A 20,498-nucleotide genomic window follows, 5' to 3' on the forward strand; every position below is an offset into this window, starting at 1 on the left:
TATTTCTCCTGACCCCTTACCTGGTGATACTCAAGCAGGCACTAGAGAGAATGACCAAACACTTACCTTGCCTGATGCTGATTTAGTGTCTGGTAAATAGCCCTAAGAAGCAAAGCGGATAAGGTCTGCTTGGTGGAGCACAGAATGCCAATGGCGAGAAGCAAACAGTTGAAACTGTAAGAGCCAGTGATTTAGAACAGTGGTGGGTACTGTAGAGTGAGTTAGGGGTGTCTTTTAAACTGTAGTGCCAAAGGATGCTCAGGATAGTACACCAAAGTTAGGAATGATATGGTAGTCATGCAAAGATGGAAGACCAGCACTCTCCACTGAGGAATCTTCACATACCGAAGTCCTGAAGAGGGAAGGACCTCAGTGAGCAACCTGTTAGCAAACTACTGGTTTCGAGGTCACCATACACCCTACATCCATCCCTATCACAGGGAACACCCTTTTCAGATATGAGTTGGTCCTCCTCTGTGTTATTATAACTACCTCAGAACTAGTCTCCCTGGGCCCACCCATATGCCTACTGCACATAGTAGGAGCTGGGAGCTAAATTGTGCTCCCCCACGTTCATGTAAAATCCTCCCTTCTGTCTCTTGAAAGGGGCCTTATTATATGGAAGGTCTTCATAGAAGTAGACAAGCTAAAAGGAGGTGATCAGGGGAGGAATTGGTCACTTGAAGCTTTGAGATACAGACCCTCAAAGCCAGCGGCTTCCTAGAGACAGAAAAAACAAAGCCATCTGTAAGCCAAGGAGAGAAAACAGGAACAGGCCTTCCTGGGACAGTTCTCAGAACTATCCTTCCGAATCTGGCTTTCCATCCTCCACTCCCAGACTGGAGGCAGTAGGTATCTGTTGTTGGAGCCCCAGGATAGGGTTACTCAGCCCTAGACAAAAAATAAGGGCACACAGGTCCTTCATACTTCTCTAATGGAAATACCCCTGCCTCTCAAAGTCCTATCTCCAGTCTGCGACGCTGAATTCCAAACCGCCTCTCTAGTTGCATGGGCATATGTCTTTCTGACTCCCAGGCGCACAGCATCCAATCATTCAGGAACAAGACATCCTCCAGGCTTTAATTTTCATCCCAGGAGTCTGCTCCCCAGGAAGATCAAGGTATCAGCCGTGCATGCGCCGAGGGGAGGGGGTACATGTACCACAGTGGGTGAATGTGTAGGTCAGAGGACAACTTTATGGAGTCAGTTCTCTGCCATCCTTACACAGGCTCCATAAACTTCTATCTGCTGAGCCACCTTTCTAGCTTAGAACTAGAATTTGGAAAGCAGGGTACCATATCTATGCCATTATGATACTTGAAGTCTTTAAAACACATTAGGTTGTTTAAATCTATTCTGAGTTTACTTTGCTGCAGTCAAACCTAGTATCCTTATAAACTCGTGCATTCTCCTCCTGCCTTACTGCATTATTTCCCCGTGACCTGAGAGCTACAGTGAAGAACCTAGGGAAGAGCTTTATTTTGTTTGGTTGGTTGTTGTTGTTAGTGGTTTTTTTTTTTTTTTTTTTTTTTTTTTTTGTTGTTGTTGTTGTTGTTGTTGTTGCAATCTTTCTATAGCCAGGACCAAAGCATAGCAAGTCAGCCCAGAATACCTCACTGACTTAAGAGGAGGAAATCTGCACTCTAGGAAAACCTGCTTTCCCAGGAATTACTTAAGCTTCTTGGCAAACAGCTTTAACTTCTGTGAATGAAGTTCCTGGCAGAAGTTGACTCAATCTGATAGGTCAGTCGCTATACACCTAAAATGCTAATCCCCACTACACTTGTGAGATATTTATGGAGTGTTTTCTCCATTCACAGGCCTTCTCTGGAAGGCACTCTATAGGCATTGCCAAGCGAGGCAGCACCACAGCCAGCCTGCTCTAGGGAATTGCTCCCCTCCATCCCTGGTAACTGGATCTAAGGTGATTACGTCCTGGGCCAGCTGAGACACCACTGGTGGCCAGACACAACTAAGCACTAGATCTCAGTAGTGACATCGACTCCAAGTCATAAACAGTGCCATGCAAACCCAAGCCACAAATGCTGTGGAGGGCCAGAACAGATGAGTTTGGAGAGCTAGAAACAGACACAGCTTGAGTACCTGACAGGAAGATAGAAAAAAGCCAGGTACTCTGAGGTATCTTGCTGGTTGCCAGCAATAATGTTCCATAACAGTTCCTGATTCTTCATAAGGCGCAGCCTTCTTCCTGGTATACCAGAGTGGCCTTTAGATCTTTTCACTTTAATACATAGTATAGTATAGTATATAGTATAGTATAGTATAGTATAGTATAGTATAGTATAGTATAAAAACGGGGGATTTGGCAGACAAATAGGCAGGGTCACAGAAGCATAAGTGGTTAAACAACCTCCTGAAACAAAGGCATGGTTGAAAGGTAGTCATAACAGCATGGTCATGACAATCTTTTGAAGCAGAGGCTTTTGAAACAGAGGCTTGATTGTCATCTCCTGGAACAGGCAGTACTGAACTCTTTGTAGTTAAGGTGGAGCACAGCTTAATTCTTATGAAATGGATTTAATCGTAAGCAGGAGTGAACCTAGTTTGTCTTCATTATAAGATGGCTTCCAAGCCCAAGATGGATGCTGGCTGGTCCATCAATTGATGCTGTCCAGCTCTTCCATTCCAGCTGGGTACTCGATGCCTTCACATTATTATCCTTCCTGGCAAGGGCTTGCTCAGGCTTGTCTGCCCTGATTCCTTAGGCAGCAGCCTCTTCTTTCATAATGCTGTAGGGTGTCTCCACTGGTCAGACCTTACTGAAAGTAATTTAGGAAAGGCTATGGCCATTCTAGGAAGCCTCTAGCCATGGCTGCACTCAGCCACACCTGCTACTCAGGTCTTTTTGCCTGAGTCGAATTTTTAGGCATGGTTATTTGCTTTCTCTGTTAACTGACGCTGACTGTCCTATATACAGATTTGCTTTCTTGAGTTGCTAACATATAAAAGAAATCTTCCTCCTGGACATCTAAGCCTGGAAATTTCATGAGGATTGTTAATGTTTTTAGCAGAATGCACTATATCACCTATACCTTGTGCCATGTTCCTTCTCCTTAATCCCTTGTTTGATACTTCTTAAAAATCGACTTCCATGCAGCTGGAGAGTGGACTTAGAGGTAAAGAGCATTGGCTGTTCTTCCAGAGGACCCAGGTTCACTTCCTGTCGCCCACATGCCAGCTTACAACTGTTACTGTAGTTCGAGGACGTCTTCTGGTCTCTGAGGTCTCCGAGCACACGTGTGGTACACAGACATACATGCAGGCAAAGTACCCATAGGTAAAAGATAAAAATAAAAACAAGTTTGAAACCTTTTCTGTCCCGCATATCAGCACCCACCTTATACGGGATTTGGTGGCTAGCCGGGGCCATTAGCTCCTTTCAACAGAGCTGTCTTCAGCCTGCCCATCTTCTACAGCTGTGGCACCAGGCTTAGACCAACTTTCTACTTCATTCCACTTGGATTAGAGCAAGATCCAGTCCACGACAGTTGGTGAGTCAAGGGAGCAGGAGCTTGAAGCAGCTGGTCAGATTATATCCACAGAGCAAAAGAGCTTGCTGGTGCTCAGCTAGCTCTCTCCAGTTTCTACAGTGCTGGGTTGGTGTGCTGGCTAGCTATGTGTAGGCTTGACCCAAGTTCAACAAGATAGGGCTGTGCATGTGAATGTGCGGGGCCTGTGCTTCCACCTGAAGCCATGTTGATGTCTGTCGTTCCTACTACTGTTGGGGCCAGGTCTGGGTTGGTCCTACTGAGCTGTTGATGTCCATGGCCTGTGTTACCACAGAAGACCATGAGAATGTCTGAGGTCTGTGCTGCCACCAGGAGCCACGCAGATGTGAGTGGCCTGTGTTTGGGTCCCTGGTCCTGCTGGGTTAATGTCATTGGCCTGTGTTTCCACCAAGGGTTATGGCAGTGTTTGTAGTCTGTGCTGTGGCAGAGGGCCGTGTTGATGCCCACGGTCTGTACTGCCACCAGAGAGCATGCTGACACTGGAGACCATGTTTGGATGTCCATGGTCCATGCTGTTACCAGAAACCATGTAGACACCTATGAGCCATGCTCCCACTGACTGTAAAGTTCAAGGAAGCTACTTTTGCAGTAGTGTCAGTGACTGCAGACATACGGACAAGAAAGAGGGACAGAGAAGGCTTCTGTGACAACCCCTATTCCTACCCGACCCCCAAAAGTAAAAGCCTACGCAGAAAGCCATCAAGGAGAACTTGTAAAAATTGTGATGTGTACCCTGAAGGACAGCTCTCTGTACCTGATTGATTCTTGTTAGAGTGTGGGCAGGGAAGATTCAGCTTTCTTTAAGGGGCTGGCCCCTGGGAGGGAGTTTGACCATGCTCCTGTGAGTATGTGTCAAATACAAATGGGACTCTTTGTTCCTTGCGAGTGTGTGTGTGTGTGTGTGTGTGTGTGTGTGTGTGTAAGGTCACAAGGGTGGGAGGTGGCCCTGGAAGGACTGGGGGGTTGGTGTGATCAGGGTGTATGATTTCTGATTAATCAATAAAAATATTTTTTAAATGGGAATTAAACAAAAAGAGAGATCCGGCTGTAGGCAAGCCTGCACGGCATTTCTTAATTAGTGATTGCTGGGGGAGGGTCCACCCATCCCATGGTGAGTGCGGCCACGCCTAGGCTGGTGGATCTAGGTTTTGTAAGACAGTACATTGAGAAAACCAATCAGCAGAGCTCTTCCATGGCTTCTGCTTCAGCTCCTGCCTCTGGTTTCTGCCCTGCTTGACTTTCCATCCTCCAACAAACAGTGATGTGGACGTCAAGACACCCTGTTCTCCCCCGTCTACTTTTGGTTATGGTGTATCATCTCCCTAACTAAAACAACAAGTATATACAATAGGTTCTCAAATCAAATTTCTTACTGACATATGTAATAAAAAATTTTACTTTAGAGCAATTCTTTGGATTCTCTGGTTACTCTTCAGATTGTATTAACCTTTCAGTGTGTGTTATGGTGGTGGGACACACAAATGCCCTAGCATGTATGTGGAGGTCATAGGACAGTTTGTAGAAATCGCTTCTCTTCTGTCATATAGATCCTGGGGATCAAACCCAGGTTGTCAGACACAGTGACAAGCATCTCCCCCTTTTTTTTTACCTGCTACACTATCTTGCTGGCTCCAACTCAGTACCTTTTAAAACAATTTTTTTTGATATGTGTTTAATTTTGTCACTGGTTAAAGATGCAAAGAAATATGTTTATTTTAATAAAAAGAATTCAAGCTTGGCTGAATATTTGGTACTGCAGAATTAAATCACCATCTTCAGTGTTTTCTCAAGTTTGTCCATATTTTGATTTTATAATCAGTGTTCCAGTTACCACTTCATATAAACACATAGTTCAAAATGGCAGAAATATGTTTAGGGCCATTTCAGAAAGTGTTGAAAATCCTGTCCTATTCCCAAGCCAAAATTCATTTAACAACATTTTATTAAACCCAAGTCAGCAATTCAAACAGCAATTTTTCAAATAAAAGTTCTAGCACAGTCCAATCAAAGACAGACTAATTTGATACATGCTGAGGAATGATGGTAGGAGAGATTAAAAGCTGTTGTTTGCTGTAATTAAGTCAGTATGTTTCTATAAAGGCAGAAAACTTCACATGCAGACTGAAAGAAGGCACTGTATTTCATCACATGCACTAGTCTCGAGTCTGAGCCGAGCTGCCGCCAGCAATGTTCCTTGCATCATGTGGCCTGCTTGAGTATGGAGGAAGGTGCATGTGTGTTCAGAAAGATGCCTGCCCTGAAACCTCTCTGATGCAAACAGCCAGTGTTATGAAAGATGCCCTGGGCTTATTTTCAGTCATCGGATTTAGAAACCTTTGCGTGTTCCCACTGTCAGTTGCCAGCCACAGTTTATGAAACTGTGGTCTCACTATGATCATATTGTAAACTCCTCACCTACCCCCCTTTGTATAGAACTGCCCTACTTTCTACAGGGCACCGCATCCTTTGTTGGTCCCAACTTGTGCTGATGCAATAGGCCAAAACCATCGTGTCCTTCCATAAGGTCTCATAGGGATTCCAAGTAATGTCTAGCACCCAGAACCAATAACACCACTCTGAATGAGTCCTTCTCAAGCCCTTTAAAACCATAACCAAGTATTTTGCCATTTTCACTTTACTGTAGCTTTGAATAGCCTGGGTATTATTTGGTTGTATTCGTTGATGTGTGTGTGTGTGATGTGTGCCACATGTGGAGGTCAGAAGACAACATGGTGGAGTTCATTCTCTCCATTTCCCCCTTGAAGTGTGTTCTGGGGATTGAACCAGGTCATCTGGCTTGAGCAGCAAGCCCTTTGCCCACTGAGGCATATCACTGGCCCCTTGGTATTTTTTAGGATGACTTTGAATTCTAGACAGGCTTGTCATTTTAATGTTTAATGACTACAAGTTACCATAATGTGTCTCTGGCCTTGAATGGAGATACTTTGTTCTTTGTTTCTGGCTGCTTTTGATGATGTCATCAGAGCAAGCCTTCTCCCTCAAAGTCAGACTCCACCATTGCCTTTGCTGTGTGTTATTAGAGGGACCGGAGGCTTCCGCTGCTATTGTACACACCACACACAGTGATGTTTGTGTTCCCAAAACTTAAAGAAACTGGACTTGTTTCATTTGTGTGTGTTTATAAAAAAAATAAGGAGAGGAGGAAAATGGTGGATGTGCAGTCAGGTATAGGGGAAGGGGTGCTTTCGAGGGCTCATGCTGAGGTATCCCTTTCTCCTGAGGGACCAGCCACAGGACAGTATAGTATAGAAAAGGGTTTATTTAGGGCATAGGGAGGGGAGTTGAGAGGGTAGCAGAGGCAGAGAAAGGCAGAGAGAGAAAGAGAGAGAAAGGCTGAGAGAGAAAGAGAGAGAGAGGCTGAGAGAGAAAGAGAGAGAGAGAGAGAGAGAGAGAGAGAGAGAGAGAGAGAAGAGAAGAGAAGAGAAGAGAAGAGAAGAGAAGAGAAGAGAAGAGAAGAGAAGAGAAGAGAAGAGAAGCAGAGGCTGGCCAGGAGCATGCAGAGAGATGGGAAGGGGACTGGGGAAGAGAGGGGGAAGGAGCAAGAGGACAGAGCAGGAGCAGGAACTCAAGAGAGAGTGAAGGAAGCAGGCAAGCAGCCCCTTTTATAGTGAGTCAGGCACGCCTGACTGTTGCCGGGCAACTGTGGGGTAGAGCTTAGACAAAATGCTAACAGTTTGTTTGTTTAATAATTTTTTTCTCTTGAAACTCAGGTCAAATCCATTTCTCTCTCTCTCTCTCTCTCTCTCTCTCTCTCTCTCTCTCTCTCTCTCTCTCTCTCTCTCTCTCTCCCCCCCCCCGTCTTCCCCAACAGCATATTCTTTCCAGAATTTTCTGCTCTAACATGAGCTTTATTTATTATTAGTTAGTAGTATAGCTGGAAACACCGGTTCTTTTAAATGTTTCAAACCCTAAATGTGCCCACGGGTTCTAGCTATCAACCTCAAGCCTTGAGCAACAGATCCGTCATCTTCCCAGCACCATCTCTCATGCAGACTTGCTGCATGTGCTGAGTTAAAGTCTGTTTTATAATCACTCTCACGTTCCATTGTTCACTCTCCCTTTGCCAAGGATTCAACAGACACGTTACTGCTTATCAGGCTCAATGGTTACCAGTAACAGAGTTTAGCAGCAACTGTAGACCTCAAGAGATAGTCAGGCAGAGAAGAGGAATGAAAATTTCAAAAACAGGGGCTAGAGAGAGGACACCTCAGTTAACAGCACTGGCTGCTCTTTCCAGAGGACCTGAGTTCAATTTCCAGCACCCACGTGGCAGCTCACAGCCGTTACATCTGTAGTCCAATGCCTTCTCATGCACAGATATGCATGCAGAAAAAGAGACATATACATAAAATGCATACATCTTTAAAAAATATTTTTCAGAAATAGGGCTTGGGGCGATGGTTTGTCGGATGAAGGCACTAGCTGTGCAAGCCTGATGATCCGAGTCTGATCCCTGGGAGCCACTTAAAAAGCTGGATGCAGTTGCTCTTACTTGTAATCCTAGCACTCCTAGTAAGAGATGGAGGGAGAAGCAGGAGAATTACCCACCGGCTCACAGGAAGTAATGAAGAAGCAGAAAGAACTGAAGAGACGGTCTTGTCATGAGCTGGGAGGAAAAGACAGGCTCCCGAAAGATTGCCCTCTGACCTCCACATGCATGCTTGGTACACATTTGCCTGCATTCACACACTCATACACACCACACACATACCATAGGAAAAACAAGACTAGAACCTGCGGTTAGTATTTTTGTTTTGTGTATGTGTGTATACAGTATGTGTGTGTGTACAATGTCTATACAATGATATGTATGTATATATACAATTGATATATCCATTTCTATATCTATCTATCTTTATCTCTATCTCTATGTATATTTATATCTATATCTATATCTATATCTATATATCAGAGTAGCCTTGAATTTGGGAACATTTGCCTCCCGAGGGCTGAGTTTGCAGGTGTAATGCTACCAAGTTCAGCTCTCACTTTCTTACTTGCTTTTACCCAAGGTTGTGCTGGCAGATTGAAGTACCATGTGGTGACCATAAAGGACACAAGGTTCACACCCTGGGCAGAACTTCTCTTTCTTATTAGAGAGCCCAGCAAAGCTTGCCGTAAGCAGAAGACTGGGAGTAAATCAGCTTCTCCCAGCTCCCCCTTGGTTCTGACCCCCCTTCTTCCCACTCCCAGCCCCTTCCTCTTCCATCTCCCTGATGTCTCCTCTCCTCCTCTTCTCTCCCACTTTCCTGTTCCCTTTTTTCTCCTTTCCTTTTCTCCCGGTCTCCTCCTTTTTCTCCCTTCTATTTTTTTTTCTCCTCTCCTAATCATCCCAACTAGAAGATCTACTCAATTGCTGTGGAGACACAAACAGCTAAAACTCTAACGGAAAACTATTGTTATGACCAAAGGACCCTGGGGAAAGGAGTCTTGGGAATCATCAATGTGAGAGATTTCAGAGAGCAGGGCCTCTCTTGTTGTGCCTCTACATTCCCTAGAGGGAGAACATCTGGAGTTTGAAAGCACAGAATAGGCCCAGAGGAGAATAGAAAAGATTTGGAAAACTGGATGGCCCATGGAGGTGACAATGTCAGTCTGGAGAAACAAACCACAGGCAGCTTTATGTCATAGCACCAAGAGTCTCATAAGGTGATGCTCAATTTTCCCAGGCTATAATGCAGAATTACCTGATGAAGCAAACAAAATGATGGTCGAAGATGTCACCCATCATATGGTTCGGATGCTGACATCAGCAGACAGGCTAAAGCATCTGCTACAACCACATCCGAAGTAAAGGAAGAGATGGAGTTCCATCCCATCTCATGTTGTGATACTGGGCATAAACTAGAAGTGCAGAGAACAACAAGAAAATTTCATGGCGTTGGGGCAAAGTCAGCACGGGAGTATCGAGATAGCTGAGCAGAGAAACGTTATTCGAGAAGTGCCATGATCAGAGGTTAACAAAGCGAGGAAAACATAAACCTGACTTAACCTCAACCAGAAGTTCAACAACTTGAACATTGCTAAGAAACCACCTAAGCAAAGGACTGCAGAAAAAAAAGGAAGAGGAGAAGAAAGGCCAGGTCAAAATAATCAATTGCATAATATCAGAAAAGAAGGACCCAAGGCTTTTTCCTCAGGAGAAAAATTTCAAGACTTACTTATTTTTATTTATTTTATGTATAAGTACACTGTTGCTCTCTTCAGACACACCAGTAGAGGGCATCGGGTCTCATTAAGATGGTTGTGAGCCACCATGTGATTTCTCAGAATTGAACTCAGGACCTCTGGAAGAACAAAAATTTAAAAACAAAAGCACAACAGCTAGCCAATCCCCTGAAGCTCGCCCCTCAAAAAACCAAAAAAAAAAAAAAAAAAAAAAAAAAAATCACAACAAACAAACAAAAACCCCAAATGCCATTTTTCCAAAATTCTATGTCTTTCAGGTTCTATAACCATGGTGAGACCAAGGCTAGAAAGAGTTCTTCAGAAATAAAGGCTAAATGCACTCTGACTGGAAGACACAGAAGCTTAAGCCAAACACCTAATGCCACACCTGCTCTGAAGGCATCCCAGCTCCAGGAGGGTGTGAAAATGATGACCCACGTAATACCGGTTTCATTAAAACAGGGTCTCAGTCTAGCCAGTCTGGCCTAGATTCACTATGTAGCCAAAGCCATCCTCAAACTCAAGCTAATCCTCAGTGTTGGGAAAGAAGGATCAATAATGTAACTCTAAAGTTTCCAATGAGGGAACCAGGGCAAATGTGATCAATATATGATACACACACACACACACACACACACACACACACACACACACACACACACACACACACGTTTGTCTCATAACCAATGTGTTTGAAACTTGCCAATCATAAGGCTAACTGATGTCAACCATAACATTGGGCCTTTTGGTTTGTCTTATTTGTGACTGTATATCAATACGTATTCCCCGTGCTGTTATTTGTATACTGTTTATACACTACTAAATTGGCTAATAAGTTATTGCTCATATAAATCAGTATAGATATTTGTAGTTTATAGTGTATCCAGAGTTTTGGGCAAAAGTCCTGACTCATGCAATCCAAGAGGTTAGACTAAGCCATCCGGCCAATATGCCAATTAAAAAGACAGAATGATGACAGGGATTAAGAAAAAGATTTTCAACCCATGTGGATGTGTTGTGGGTAGAGCAGAGAGAAAAGTCCAATGACCCCAACTCTGTCTTCATAGTTATGACATGAGAGAAAAATGGGGCAATAGACGAATAACTTACGTTCTGTCCAAGAGTGAGACATTGTCTTTCCCAGAATCCTTCACCAGCATTTGCTTCCTTTTTGTTTTCTTCATATGATTTTATTTTCTGACTGGGGTGAGATGAAATTTCAAGGTAATGTTAATTTGCATTTCTCTGGTGGATATCGGTGTAGAAGACTTGAAAATGTTTCTTTGCCACTTGTACTTTTTCTTCTTCTTCTTCCTCCTCCTCCTCTTCTTCTTCCTCTTCTTCTTCTTCCTCCTCCTTCTTCTTCTTTCTTCTTCTTCCTCCTCCTTCCTCCTCCTCCTCCTCCTTCCTCCTCCTCCTCCTCCTCCTTCCTCCTCCTCCTTCTTCTTCTTCCTCCTCCTCCTTCTTCTTCCTCCTCCTCCTTCTTCATCCTCTTCTTCTTCTTCCTCCTCCTCCTCCTTCTTCTTCTTCCTTCTTCTTCTTCTTCCTCTTCCACTTCCTCTTCTTTTTCTTCTTCTTCTTCCTCTACTATTTCTTCTTCCTCTTCTTCTTCATGTTCTTCTTGTTCTTGTTCTTCTCTTCTTCTTGTTGTTCATCTTGTTCTTGTTCTTCTTTTTCCTCTTCCTCCTCCTCTTCTTCTTCTTGTTCTTCTTCTTCCTCTTCTTCTTCCTCTCCTCCTCCTCCTCCTCTTCTTCTCCTCCTCCTCCTCCTCCTCCTCTTCTTCTTCGTCTTCTTTTCTTCTCCTTCTTTTGTTACTTAATATACGGAACACCCCATGATGCTTATAAGGGAATCAGTGGACAACTGCTGGTGGCTGACTCTATTGTCCCACCTGTGGTCCTGTGGACCACACTCAGGATGTCAGCCTGGACAGTCCATAGGCACAGAGCTATTTCACTAGCCATTTCCACCAATTTTGAAAACAAAAATAGTTTGCTTTTGATTCTTGCTTGGTTAAAATGCCTGTTTCCTTCCTTTACTATCTTTACTTCTTTAGGTCACAATGTGTTCTTGAGAATTTTAACACTGGGAATAATACTCCTATGAACCAGAGAATTAATAATGCTATCGAGATCTGGAGGCTTTCCCTCTTCCTGCAAAGACTTCCTCCTACCTATTCAGCCTTACCTTTACCGGAGCCTAGGAGACTCTCCCATAGCTGGGGTTATCCATAACTAGAACCAAATTTATCTTGTACCATCACTAGCCTCTTCATATCAATTTACTGTTCCCTCACAAACGTGTGGTTTTCTGTCTGGAAAATTGACTTCAATGGCCTGCTGTGCATGACTGACTCGCACAGTAAGTGAAGGGTCTCTAGCAGGCCCCGGCACGGCAAACACTGGAGACAGGCTTTGCCCCTTTACCCCTTTTCCTGCCCCTTGCTAAAAATGTTACATTCCTAAAGCTAGCCCCTAAGATCGGTTCCCTTATTTGGTCACTGATTCATTCCTGAGACAAACCACCAAGATCCAACAATCAAAATTCATTGTTTGTCTGACATGTCCAAACAGAATTTACCAACTCACCCCAGAACAGACACCTCCGTTTCTCCTTAAAAGCCCATTCCTACAGAAACACTTTCTCTTGCTGTCCTGCTTTTCTTGCTTGCTCCTGCTGATGTTGCTGTCCCTTTTGTCCCTGTCCCCTTCCCACTTGCTCCTCTGGGTTAATAAATCTCCTTTGTGTTCAGAATATCTGGCTATGTCCTGTACCAGTTCTGCTGTGGGGCTGGGTTGTGGGGATGTTCCTCCTTTCAGTAAGGCCACTGTAGGTTGTGTGAGTAGTTTAAGGTTTTTTTTTTTGTTGTTGTTTGGGACACAATATCTCTCTGTAACCCTAGCTTCCTTGGAATTCAGTATGTAGACCAGGCTGTCTTTGAACTCACAGAGCTTCATCTGCCTCTTCACGGAACACTTGAAACCACCAGACATGTCATACAACTGCACATCCATGAGAACAGCCAAGCACAGAACACCAGAGCCCCAAGCCTTGGCATCCCCTGCACACCCATTAGAACAGCCAGTACCAAACACCGGTGCCCCCAGAAGCTGTCCTGTGGCAATAGAAACATCTCTTGTTGCTGATTGGAACGCATTCTGAAATAGCCCTGTGGAGGAGAGTCTGGTCGTTTCTTGGGAAAGGCAAAAACCACCAAGGCCACCATTTATGAATGGTTGTGAGGGGTTTCGGGGAGAGGAAGAGGAGTGGGTGGTGAGTAGGCGGTTTGGGGCAGAGAGACACCCATTAGTTTGTAAAACATTTATAATGTGGCTCGTGTTCTTTTCTACTTGCCCAGACTTGCAGAGTGTCCAGCACAAGCAGTGCCCTTTAATTTAAACTACGGGCTAGATTTTAATTGACATATTAAAACTGTAACCAATGCATCCCACAATCTTGCGACATTAAAAACAGGAAATTTACAGTGCTGGGAACATTTTTTCCCAATATTTTGCTCAATATTTTCTGTGAGCCTAAAAGTGCTCAGATACTTTGCTTTAAAAATCTCAAGCATCTTTTGCTACTCTCTCTCTCTCTCTCTCTCTCTCTCTCTCTCTCTCTCTCTCTCTCTCTCTCTCTCTCTCTCTTTTTTCATTCACCTTTAAACAAAACACAACAAACCCAGAACCTGATTTGGGGCTGGATCGCCCTTCCTTTTTCTCTGCTTAGTTTCCTGCCAGTTCATTTCCTTCTCTGTTGAAAATAACCACCAGCAGAGGTTGCTAGCAGGCAGGCATTGGACATGTTCAGAGGCTTTTCGTGGGACTCTGCCTCAGCTTTGACAAGCCAGCACCACCAGAGAGCAGTTCAGGGTAGTATCTTACCTGTGGTCCTTACAGGGGGTTCCAAGAACATTCTCCATTAGGAAGACAGACTTTTTGAACTCCTGGTAGCTGGGTGAGCACCTCATTTTCTAGGAGGTGCTGTGAGGGAGTTGAAGGTAATGTATTTCCTAACAGCCCCACCGTGGCCCCACAAAAGAAGGAAAGTAGAACACATCTGTTTCCCTTTCAGAACTGATGCTTAGGCTAGGCTTAATTTTGTGTTTTAGAAGAAAATTCCCAGGGACATGGGAAAGTGGGCAAACATATATATAAACAGCTTGCTTACTTTGAAAAAATGTCTTTTTTAGAAATATGTTTACATGTGAGTATCTGTTTAACTGCACACACTTATGAACTCATTAATCATTTTATTCTCAGGTTTGTTTTTAATATCTGAGGGACACTCACGGTTGCTGGTAGGCTCATTAGCTGTTCTGTTAAGCTCCCGTAATAAACTTCTGAATGTGGTCTTGCTCTATTCCCAGAGGTTATCCAAGAAGGGAAGTAGAGAATGTTCTTTTAGAAAGCATGAAGTGGGAAAATGTCTAAAGCTATTTATAGCAGCACTCAGCCATGGAAACCCCAGACTTCGAGTCTATTTATAGTTAGTCTTTGGGTTAAAAGGGTGAAGCCAGAAATCTTGAAAATGCCGCTGCTTTTACCCCATAGTGAAGACTGATCAGCTGTCTCTCTGTGGCTGTGATAACTGAGACCCACTGCAGCGACTCTGGAGGAGGTAACAAATGCATCTTGACCTAGAAAACATAGGTTTGTTCAATCAAGAGAGCAACTTTCTCCGATTGTGGGATTAGTACTTGACTGTCTTAACTTTACAGGCTGCCTTTGAGTTGGAGTCTGTCTGTGGTGTGTGGGATTTCTAACAAGAGGGAATGGGACTGGGCTTATAAAACCTGGATACCGGCAGTGAGTTTTCATACTGACCCATCATCTGGATAAAAGGAAGGCTGGGGGAAAAAAAGCACTCCAAACATCACTGTGTGTGTGGTGTCTGTGAATATATTATGTGTTTGGCATGTGTGTGCTCTGTATGTTGTGTATGTTGGATATGTGTGTGTTAATGTGTGTGGTGTGCACGTGCATGCATGTGTGTGTGCTGTGTACGTTGTGTGTGTGTCATGTATGTGTGGTATGTATGTGGCATGTGTCTGTGTGTGCATATGTGTATGGTGGCATGTAGGCCAGGTTGAGGCTGGATGCTTCTTCAATTGCTTCACATCCAATCTTTGCAACAGGGTCTCAGAGGGCCTGGCTCTCAAAGACTCAGCTAACCTCGGTGGCTCATCTCTACCCCTCTTGTTCTGGGGTTTCAGACATGTGCTGCTGTACTTGACTTTTTATGGAGATGGGGAGTCAAACCCTGGTCTACACGCTTACATGGCAAATACTTTACCAACCTCTCAAACAACAGCCTTTTCATCTTCCGCTGAGGTTTAACAGGTTTCAAACATTCCGCCAGGCCAGAACAGCAAGCTCCACTGAGGCCTTGAACACACAGCACGTGATTTGTACAAAATCTATAAGCACTGGACTTGCAAAATTTGTGTGCTCATTTCTTAATATGTTCTTGCTAGGGACACAAAGACCAGGTCAGAAGTCACTGCTAAAGTACTTGACATTCCTGGGTAAGGACAGTAATGAAATGAGGTGGAGACGTCTTTCCAGACAGGATCAGTGGTTTCCTTGAGATATTAACAGGTTAGGAATGAGTGGCGTTCTAAACAAAGGAAAACTCAGAACATCAAGAACAATGCGGACGTGGATGGAAAGTCTGGAGATGAGTAAGAATGGGTGAGCACAGGCAGGCATCCCGTTGCTGGTAACAGCTAGATCTTTACAAGCGTTCACTTACGACTATCACTTGTGCCAATCCAACAGGGTTTTCACAATCTAGTCAGCTTCTTTCTGCATGGGTTAGACAGCAAGATCAGACCCCTGAGCATACAAGCACACCTTTTAGCTACAGGTCCCTTTTCTTCTGCCTTGGTGGCGTCACATAAGAACATGTTGTCCTCCTCCTGAATCTGTCACCTTCACACCCTTTGAAGCTGGGGTAGCTTCTTTACTTTCTCCCTGAGAGCTCCAGGTAGCACTGGCCGTCCGTTTGTCTCTTAGTGACCTCAGTTACATGCTGTCTTACGTCACCTCTGATGCAATTGCCCTTCCTTTATGAAGCACTTGTTTCCTGTAGCCACCCTGGTATGTCCCCTGCAGGGTTCCCTGCCTTGTCTTGTTGAAGCCATGTGGTTTCCAGGAAGCCACATGACTTCAGGGACCGAAAGGACCTGGAAGAAGTGCTTGAGTCCCCACCTGATTTCTGCTGTCAAAACTTTGAGTGGTTCTAGTTGAAGTCTCTCCTTTCTTTGCTAAGAGATGGTTGAGTCAGACTCTCGCTGAGGCCCTACCAGCTCCCAATAGTTTCTTTCCTTCCTTTTCAGCCCCTCTCTGGGCTAAGCGACACTCTAAGAACCGAGCGAGGCGCAGAACATGCAGGTCTCGTAAGCCCGGGATGAGCACACACAGAAAGAGCTGGAATGGAGCTGAGTATTTCCACAAGAACAAACCACTGACTGCACACGAAGACAGAACAATAGGATCACAGTGTCAGTCACAACACCCGTGGCATACTCTTCATAGAAACACGTAGTGCTCTGCTTAGGAATCAAGTGAGGTGCCACCAAGCCTGGGGTAGGGGCAGTCAGTTGCTGGAAAGGAAAGCTGTTTTGTGGATTCCTGTTAATAACCTTGAGATTGAAGCCCACTGAGCCTTGAGATCCTGGGGAAATCGAGGTCTTCATTAGATAGAGCCCAGGAATACCTTCAGGCTTGTAAGCAGGACATGTGGGTTTTGAGCATTTCATTTTTCCTTGAAGGTTGCACACTTTTGCAACAAAGCTTGTCTTTGTCATTTACCTGGCATAAAGATACCTTTTCAGAGCATTCTGACTCATTCCTCCCGGAGATCTTTATTAGGACTCCTGTAGGATCAGAAGATGTGTCCAGTGCAAATTCTAACTCATAATTTTCCCTCCTTCCCAGTGCTACTGAGCAAAGCCAGGGCCTTGCATATGCAAGAGATGAAAAAAAAAAGCATAAGGCACGTTCAGTCTTTATTTTTCTTTAATACAAGGTCTCACTGTGTAACCCAGGGTATCTCTCAGCTCTCCATGCAGTCCAGGTTTTCTGTGAATTTATAATCCTCCTGCCTCCACCTCTAAGTGCCACTATTACCGGCAAGTACCACCATGTCTAGCTAAATCCACGCTTTTTCTCCCCAGCCACCTTGTCTTCTCTGACTCCACAGGACGTTAAAGCTAATTCCTCTCTCCATGTTGGTTCCCTTTACTCCAGGTCGGGCAGTAAGACAGTGCTACTGGCCCTTGTCAGTTCCTTTACTGGTGCTGGGATAAAGTTCCAAGAGAAAAACAACCCAAGGGGGAATGTACTTAGGGTTACAATTCCAGAAGATTAGAAGTCCATGATTGCAGGGCAGAGAGGGAGCAGGGGGCTCAGAGGATCTCCTGTGGAGCTAGACAAAGGTCTACCCCCTTCCTGTAGAGCACAAACAACACACCAAAGTGGTATTCCCCCTAGAGGACAACTTGACGGACTACAGAGTGTATTGGGCTTATTTCTAGACCAGGAGTGAGGGGTTACTTACAGGATCATGGGTGGTCCCAAAGCCGCCATGGTACCAGGAAGTCCCAACATGGATAAGGATGGATAACCATGGCGTGCAGAGATGGACTTCCTCCTTCAGTTGCCTTTCCATAGCCTGTACATGCCAGCACCCAGAGAACATGAGGCCATGTGTGGCTGGGGACAAATTTTCTACAAATGTCCTGGAAGTGCAGAGGGGACTCTCAGATGAGGGTCCAAAACCTCCCCACTCCTTTCTCAGACAGTTGACAAGCCCAATCTTGGGTGATTCATGAGAGAAGGGTCACGGCTGTTAATCTCCGAGGATCCTCTTCTTGGTACAATGTATTTGCCAAAGTGTTTCTGCTTGACCACATTTAATTGTGGAATTCTAAGAACTCCACCGGTCCTGTCTCTGGCCATGTTGCTGAGCTGAAGCTTTACTAAGTGGGAATGTAAGAAGCACAGGGACGTGCTCCATGCAGGCTGAGGAGCTCCTGCCGTGGACCTGCACAGTTCCCCCACTGCACCCCCTCTTTGTTTCCTGCACCTCTGATTGGATTAGCATGATCCATTTTAGATAGGACATGGAGGTCTTGACACTACTTTACCTTTTCTCAAGTCTACCCTCTATTACCATGTATTTGCCTCTATTCATGGCTTGGAAAATTCTTGTGTATTTCATTTAAAGTATGCAGCCATAGTGTTTAATTCATTTATTATGTTCGTTCCCAAGGGGCGGCTTATCTTGTTAGGCAGAGTGAGCATTTGTTACTTGTTAATTCTATGCAACCTCAAAGTTAGCATTTCATTTTCAGAGGACCCACATGGTAAAAAGTAAATGTACTGAATGGGCTTTGGCTCCCTCTCTCCCTCGGAGTCTCTGTTAGTTACTAAGGTTTAATTGTTGCCTGCTGGCAAGCTACTTCAGGAGGTATTTTGAAAAGGAAATTGCATTCTAGATGCAGAGACTGCTTGGGGCCGGAATATTTTGGGTTTGTAAGGGTGGAGTTTTGGTGCCAAGGCTTGTTCCCTTCTGCACGTGCTTACTGTCACAGAGATATCCCTCGGATGATGGGGAAGGGTGGGTGGATGCAATACAAAGTCTAGACACTGGTTTCATCGAGGATGGGGCACTGGGACAGAGGCAAGACACTATGGAGTGTCAGGAACCGGCCTATGGAGAACTTCTCAGAAGCATGTCTGAAAAGAACATGGACTTTGGAATCACACGAATCAGAATCTCCCCTCTGTCACTGAGGAGGGATGATCTTTGGGCGAGTTATCAACTCTAATATCAGAGCTGTGTCTGTTCTAGACCTCTAGTTCTGTGGGCTCAAGGAGGTGAGTAAGGAACTCCCTCAGCATGGAGCCCCCAAACCCTTCCATTATAGGGCTAGTCTAAAATGATGGCCTACCCTCAGGCGAACTATCCTCCCAGAACATGAATGAGGATGGCCAAGGAATGGAGCTCTGACCTGGGAACTCTCCCAACTGGCCTGAACAGGGAAGAGACCCGAGGCAGAATGTGGTGGGGCTGCAGCAGGGGGAGTTGGAAGAGGAGGCTTGCATAACGCTGGGAGGGTACCTGAAACACAAAGCTGGCTTTGCCATGTTTCCTGGATGGCTCTTTGAAAGGCAGAGTTAGTGTGGGACCCAGCATAGGAGGGAGGGAAAGCCCTGTCCTCTCTCTGATAGCTGATGTCCTTGATCTGAATGTTACCTTTCTTCCAAGGAGAAGAGGTGAGTAAGAGAGTCCCAAAAGCTGCTTCTCCCTTCACTGATGCCCTTCTTTCCCTCTTTATCTTCAAGTCCGAGATGTCTCTGGATGACCAATACCGCAGCCTGCAACCTTCACATACCACCTCTAACTATACACGTTCACCCGTGAGAACATCTAATGTGTAAATTGGGCACAGAAGAGATTAATGATGAACAAGAATAAGTATAACAATATGCTGTAAGCTGTATGATCTCAGATATATTTTGAAAACCTTTTTGTGTATGTATGTGCAGGTTGGAGAACAACTTCCTCAAAAAAACACACTTGTTTTTATCTTGTGTGTATCAGTTTTTGACGGCTTGTATTTATGTATGGCATGCGGACGAATGCCTTGGTGCCCGTGGAAGCCAGAAGAGGCTCTCACATCTTCTGGAACTAAAAGTTACAGATAGTTGTAAGCTGACCTGTGGGTGCTGGGAACTAAACTTGAGTATTCTGCAAGAGTAAGAACTGCTCTTTAGTCATCTATCGATCTTCCACAGAACAGCTGTTGGGAGCTGGGTCTCTCCTCTCACTGTGTGGGTGTCGGGAATGGAAAGGATGGCAGGCTAGGCCGTAAGCACCTTCACAAACCGAAGCATCCCACCCACTCCTCTTTTAGACATGGTGTTCATCTTTCTTATGAGGATGTAGATAACAAAATACACAAGGGGAACAACAGCATGAGCCCACTGTACAAGGGTTCTTTGAACACAGCACTATCATAGCACAGGAGTTGATCTCATAATTGAGAGCTCCGGGGTGATTGACAGGCTGGGGGTGTATACAATGGGGGTACACTGGATCACAAGCATAATTCTTGCCTTTGTTGGGACAGACTGGGATGATGGGAGATTTTGGCAACTGCTTAGAATGGTGGTATGGCATTTAAAACTTGTTGTTTCTAGAAATTTCCCTTAATATTTTCTGCTCATGGCTGACGGTGGATAACTGAAACCAGAGAAAGGCTAGCACTGGATCTGTTTCTTCTCGGGACAACCGCAAACACTCTAGTGCCTCTGACAGATGCCGGCGCAGAGCGAAGCCTGGCAGTGAAGTTGCTGGGAGATGCTTCCACTCAACTTTGTTTTACTCAATGATGCCTTGGAGTTAAAAAGAAGAAGCCAACCTCCGGAGTGACGTGTGGCCACTTACCACTATCTTAGACTCCACAGAGATTAGCGAGTTGGGTGACAATAGCTTAAATAGGTCTCAATGCTGGGACGGTACTTATAGAGCAGAAGACAGAGGCTCAGACGAAAGCACTGGCTCCCAATGCAGCTCTGCCGTAGGGGTACAACCAGTCCCATGAAGTCCCTTTCTGCAGCAGGGGGCTCGTCTTTCCTGTCTCTACCCCTAGCGACTGCAGCTCTGGTGCTGGGTGAGCCAAAAAGGGCTGAGGTTCACAGTGCCTTCTGGGCTGGTTGATTTGCCACATACAATGGGCACCCAGTGCAGGATGCCTGGGCTCACTGT

The 20,498-nt window shown here is 45.0% G+C and overlaps 1 long non-coding RNA gene across 2 annotated transcripts in view; it reads left to right on the forward strand.

Moving 5' to 3' along the window:
• The first annotated feature begins 14,219 nt into the window (after positions 1-14,219).
• Positions 14,220-20,498, forward strand: part of LOC308429859 — a 33,424-nt gene continuing 27,145 nt past the window's right edge. For both annotated transcript variants that reach the window (XR_013975332.1, XR_013975333.1), the window contains exon 1: positions 14,220-14,339. This is a non-coding gene — a long non-coding RNA (uncharacterized lncRNA). The remainder of the gene's footprint in view (positions 14,340-20,498) is intronic.

Source organism: Micromys minutus, assembly GCF_963924665.1.
Source record: "Micromys minutus genome assembly, chromosome: 14".
Taxonomy (NCBI): domain Eukaryota; kingdom Metazoa; phylum Chordata; class Mammalia; order Rodentia; family Muridae; genus Micromys; species Micromys minutus.